Source organism: Pteropus alecto, unplaced genomic scaffold, assembly GCF_000325575.1.
Source record: "Pteropus alecto unplaced genomic scaffold, ASM32557v1 scaffold79, whole genome shotgun sequence".
Classification (NCBI taxonomy): domain Eukaryota; kingdom Metazoa; phylum Chordata; class Mammalia; order Chiroptera; family Pteropodidae; genus Pteropus; species Pteropus alecto.
This window is the reverse complement of record NW_006494612.1, coordinates 5893951-5900053: the sequence shown is the minus strand read 5'-3', so window position 1 is coordinate 5900053 and position 6103 is coordinate 5893951. Positions and strand designations below refer to the sequence as shown.

At 38.9% G+C, this 6103-nt stretch overlaps 1 non-coding gene across 1 annotated transcript; it reads right to left on the bottom strand.

Annotated features, from left to right (window-relative positions):
* Positions 1-639: 639 nt before the first annotated feature.
* LOC112474359 lies at positions 640-758 on the bottom strand. Its single transcript, XR_003044350.1, has one exon. It is a non-coding gene; the product is annotated as a 5S ribosomal RNA (ribosomal RNA).
* Positions 759-6103: the final 5345 nt, after the last annotated feature.

Genomic DNA, 6103 nt, shown 5'->3' with positions numbered 1-6103 from the left:
GCCAGGTACTGTTGTTTTAGGAACTGGGATTATAGCAATAATAGAAGCAAAGTCTGTGACCTCATGGAATTTATGTTCAAGTTGGGAGAGACAGATAATAAACAAGACATTGCATTACCAAATTTCAAAGGCAGTTTCAGCCCACATTTTATTAGACCTCTCAGTCTCTTCCTTCTAAAAATACTTTCTTTACTTGGTTTCTAGGACATCACATTTTCTTACTTTACTGCCTATCTATCTCAATATCCTTTGTTGGATTCTTCTCACCTTCCTGAGTTTAAATTGGTGGACCTAGAGCTAAGCCTTCAAATACTTTTTTCCCTCTCTCACTTAACATCAATGTACTGATGATCCAAATTTATACTTCCAGCCTTCACTGCTCCCCTGAATTCTAGTCTTTTAAATTCAACTACCTCCACATGAATGTCTTCTCAAACTTGGATGTTTTTCCAGGTTCGGATGGCTTCCCAAATTTAACATGACCACCAAAATCGATCTCCTGATTTTCCACCCCAAAATGTTCTTTTTTTTTTTAATTAATTTTTTTACTTTTTAGACAAGGCAACCCTTGGTTGATCTCACAGATTGCAAGGACCTTGTCAGTTTACGATCTTTTTTTTAAAATTTTTTAATTTATTATGCCTACAGCACCTGGTCTTCCTAGGTGGTCTCCCATCCAAGTACTAACCAGGCCCGACCCTGTTTAGTTTTCGAGATCAGACGGGATCGGGCTTGTTCAGGATGGCATGGCCATAGACAACCCCAAACTATTCTTATCTGAGTCTTTCCCGTCTCAGTTAATGGCAACTTCATTCCTCCAATTACTTAGGAATCATCCTTGACTTTGTTCTTTCTCTTACAGTCCGCTGCTGATCCATTAGGTTTAGTTACAAATATATCCAGAATAGCGTTATTTATAAAATGAAAACTTGAAATGATCTAATTCTTTAACACTGGAAGACTGGTTAAATCATGGTACATGTAGCCATTAAAAATAATGTTGTAGCAGGCACATGAAAATATGTTCCACATCACTATTATTAAGGAAATGCAAATCAAAACCACAATGAGATATCACCTCACACCTGTTTGAATGGCTGTCATCAAAAAAACAAGAAATAACAAGTGTCGGAGAGTATGCAGAGAAAAGGGAACCCTCGTACATTGTTGCTGGGAATGTAAATTGGTACAGCCAGTATGGAAAACAGTATGAAGAGTCCTCAAAAACTTAAGAGTAGAACTACCACATGGTCCAGTAATTCCACTTCTGGATATTTATCCAAAGAACACGAAAACACTAATTTGAAAATATATATGCAGCCCCCTGTTCATTGCAGCATTATTTACAGTAACCAAGATATGGAAACAAGGTAGGAGTCTATCAACAAGTAGATGGATAAAGAAGATGTGGTATAGATACACAGTGGAATACTACTCAGCCATAAAAAGATGAGATCTTGTCATTTGCGACAATGTAGATGGACCTTGGGGATATTATGCTAAGTGAAATAAGTCAAACGGAAAAAGACAAATACTATATAATTTCACTCATATGTGGGAAAAAAACCCCAAATGAACAAAGAAAACAAACAAACAAACAAACAAAAGCAAAAACACTCACAGAGACAGAGAACAGATTGGTGGTAACCAGAGGGAAGCGGGGTAGAGGGAGGGCAAAACTGGTAAAGAGGGTCATTTGTATGGTAATGGACAGAAATTAGACTTTTGGTGGTAGGCATGGCGTAACCAATATAGGTGTCGAATTATAACATTGTATACCTGAAATTTATATAATGTTGTAAACCAATGTTACCTCAATAAAAAAAAACCACTGATTTTATTTTTAATTTCCATGAGAGCCATAATCATAAAATGATAATAATAATACATTAACTTATCTTGATAATTTTTAAAGAAAAATGTAATTTTTAAAAACTGAATACAATCATGGGGACTTTGTTTCTCTGAAGATATTCTGATTGATTTTTCTTCTCATTAGGGTTTGTCTTAGATCATTGACATTTCTTATTGCCAACAGAAGAACCTGGAGATGAAATAAGAATCCAAGATGTAAAAATAAAAGGAGGGCCATTTAAGGGAGGATATGAGTCCAGTACACGCAAATGGGGAATGACAGATGAACACCTTGCTCCAACTGGAACTGTATAAAATTCCACTAGTTGAGATACTCTTTTTGGACCATAAGGACATTTTAGGCAGATTCCCGAATACCCTAAGAGGGTTAAAATCTCCTCCATTCAAGTGATAGGATTTTAACAGCCTTAAAATAATTTGAGGAGTTTCTGTTCAACATTATGAAGTTTTAGTCATGCAAGTTCTGTACAACATTACACTTCTAGTTACAAATGCTACACTATACATTTAAAAATTTGTTAAGAAGGTAGATCTCATGTCATCTGTTCTTACCACAATAAAAAGATACAAACTTGGACTGTTAACAAGAAAAAAAAATGTTGTGGGTTAATGAGTTACTGTTTGATGACATTTTTATCACAAAAATTTCAAACATACTCGATAATAGAGAGCTGTGAACCCCATTATCCAGCTGTAACAATTATAAACCAGCCATTCTTGCTTCATTTATTCTCCTAGATATCTGTCACCTCCCCCACTGGATTGTTTTTAAGCAAATTCCAGAGATCATATTATTTAAAATGTAAATTATATGATAACATTGTTATGAATGCAGATTATAAATATGTATAATATAATCTTATTTTTGTAAACTATATATGCATAGAAATAAATCTGAGAGGGAAGCTGTTTCTGAATCATGCTATATGAATGATTGTTGATATCTTCTTCTGTTTGTGTATATTTTCCACAATGAACATGTATTAGCTGGAGAAAACATGATGGGGATGAGTAAGTTGGAGGAAGATGCTGATGCTAGACATTCTAGCTCTATGTCTTTCTAAATTCGATGACTTTACTTCAGGCTAGGTACCTCACATTGTGAAACAGAAATAGCCACTTCGTGGAAGTGAGAATCCTTGACTGTCAGCCTGTTTTCTCTCCGGACAGTTTGTAATTAAAAGTTGCCACATTAACATCTATGGACAGCAGGGGTTCTCAACTTCAGCTCTATTGACATTTTGGGCTGGATAATTCTTTGTGGAAAGCTACCCTTTGTATTGGAGGATGTTTGCAGCATCCCTGTTCTCTACCCACTAGATGCCAGTAGCATCCTCCCCCACCATCTCCTGTTGTAACAATGAAAAATGTCTCTAGAAATTTGCCAAGGGTCCCCTGAGAGGCAAAATTACCTCTGCTTGAGAACCACTGCACTACAGCTTGTATGCAAATTGAAATTCATGGTTTCTAGGAGATTAGCAGCAAAAATGTTCTGTTTCATTCATTTTGCTGGCTGAAACCTCAAGGAGGATATAATTTGTGATCTGATGAAAGCTGCTTTTGTGGTTTACTGACCTGTGCGTTTAATTAACCAATGTACGACTCAATGGTTAATGATTATCTGCATTTTTGAAACATATCCAGAAACGACCCAGACAAGTTCAACTCTATGAGAAAAGCAAAGGTCATGAATGAAAGATTGCTTGTCAGCTATGACAGTGATCACATTTGCCTCTCCAGTCTGCCAACTGACCCATTTCACTATTCATTATCATCCATGACACAGGGAAATATTTTGTGAAAGTTAAAAATGGGAGATTTCTTCTTAGAAAATTAATGATGCTACATACATATAAACAGTTTCTTTTTATTAGTAATAAACACATAGAAACAGTTGCAAAAGATAGGAAAAAAGTGCAGTATTTAAATATTGCATTTTATTTAGATTTCCTCTCATAATGGAAACATTATTAGAGAATCAGAGACATGAGATAAGGGAAAATATAAGGTCATCTTGTCCATTCTCTTCAAGAGCTACACTGTTCTGTGTGTCTGTCCCCTTGACCCCCATTCCAGAGTCTTATAAAATATCTCCATTTTAATAACATAGGCTACTCCTCATGTTTTTCCTCTGGAGAGTAACTCAACAGATGAGCAGAGAGCATACATTAGTGGTATCATAATTTTCAAAAGATTATGGCACTATGTTGGTTGCATAGAAAAATATTGAATCTGCAACAGACATAGGTGATCCAGCTTTATGAAGCACAATAAAAATTGTGTCTTAAATAAGATTACACAATTATACACCTTAATAGAGTGTGCTTGTGGACTCTTGCGTCTTAATGGTTGTTTCTTGCATTGTCGGGTACTCCTAATTCCAGAGAAGACTGTATAAAATATTTACAAATCTCCTTATACTTTCTCATATTTACCTACCTTAAGTATTGGAATCAATACTTAAATTTTGTTTTGCATGATAACACCCAGGATTTTTTTTAATGGTAAATAATAGAAAATCATTACTATTAATTGAGTACCTTCTGTGGTCCAGGTATAACTTGGGTACTAATCATATAATATCGTATGCACTCTTTGTAGTCTTACTAGATATATAGGTCTATCTATATGTAAGAAAACTGAGGCTCAGAGAGGTTAAGTACTTTGTCCAAAGTCTCACAGCTTCTGAAAGGCAGAATCTTGATTCAAGACATACTTCAAGTCTGATACTGCAGCTTAAGTTGTTTAAACAGACACAGGATGTGAGGTTTTCTCTTTGAGTTTGTGTCAGGAAAAAATGTACTTGCTTGGGTTCTTTAAAACAGAGCCCATCTGCAACAGCTGGAGGGTTGCTTCTAAGAAAAAAAAGTCAATTCATAATGAAACACTGAGGAGCCTGAGGACCTGGCGTGCCCAGAGAATGGCTAGATTGGATTAAGAAGTCTTGCTCCATGTGAGGAAATAGCCCAAGCGCTTTGTACAGTGACAAAGAATAAATTGGGTCTTTCGTAAGCCAGAGGGATTTTAGAAAGGAGGGCTCCCAGATGGAAAATTCCCGAAATTCAAATGAGATGTGGTGGGAGGGGGTTCCATATTTGGTCTGTGTTATCCTTTCTGCAGGCTGCTAAGGGGGGAGGATAGGTCAGCAGGGGTAGTCTCACATGGAAGCATAAAAAATGAAAATGTAAAGCATGAAAAAATGTGGCCAGAGCTAAAGAAAACCGAAATCCAAACCTAAGCCTAAACCCCAAACCCAAACCGCAAACCGGTTGTGGGAAAGAATTTTACGAACGATTGAGAATGAAACAGCCAACACTGGACTTCAGGCTGTGAACGTTCAGCCTGATTAATTAAGGTCAAGGTGGTGATGAAAATACCAGCTGGGGAGCATTTTGCCGAAAGATGAATTTGTCCCTCTGTATCTCTGCAAGACAGCAGGGAGGTGTGTGAGCGGAGCTAAATTAATTTGATTTACATCATGCCATGGTAACTTCTGTTCTCTCTCCCTGCTGTCAGATGTCTTAGCTAGCATTTCCCCTCTCCTTCACCCCCCTCCCTCACCCCCCATTTCATAACACGGAGAGAAAGCGCCGATTGGCTTCAGGCAGAATTTAGAAATGGAACAACTCTAATTTGATTATTCTGCACTGAACGGGCGCTATTCTTTCCTCCCCTCTCCCTTCTTTCTTGAGGGAGAGAAGTTGTGAACCTGAGCATAAATGCGATGTATTTTTATATTGTTCTTAATGGCATAAACTGCTTGAAATCGGAACTTGTTCATTATAGCGAAACCTGGCAGCTCACCTAGCCTCATCCCGTGTTTCTTCAGCAAAACTAATACTAGAAAATGAAGTTATGGCCCAGGATCCCTCCCATTAGGAATGCGCTTTTTCTGAACGTGTAGCTTGCAGCTCTGCTAGGCTCTGGAGGCCTGAACGTGTAGCTTGCAGCTCTGCTAGGCTCAGGGACCCCCCGAGGTAAGGCTGGGCTCTGGCTCTTGCCCAGCCGAACCGCCTGCATCCCTGGGACCTCGCCTAGCCCGCCGCCCCTCGCCCCTTACAGCGGCCGGGCGCGCTCGGCAGGCAGGATAAGGTTACGCGGAGGTTTCTTTGGACGGGAGGATGGGAGGCGGGTCCGAGTCCGCTCCCGGGCCCTCGGGGGAGTTCCCACAGTTGGCAGCTCGGGACAGCCGGGCCACATCCTTGCTGCCGGCCGGGCGCCGCGCGCG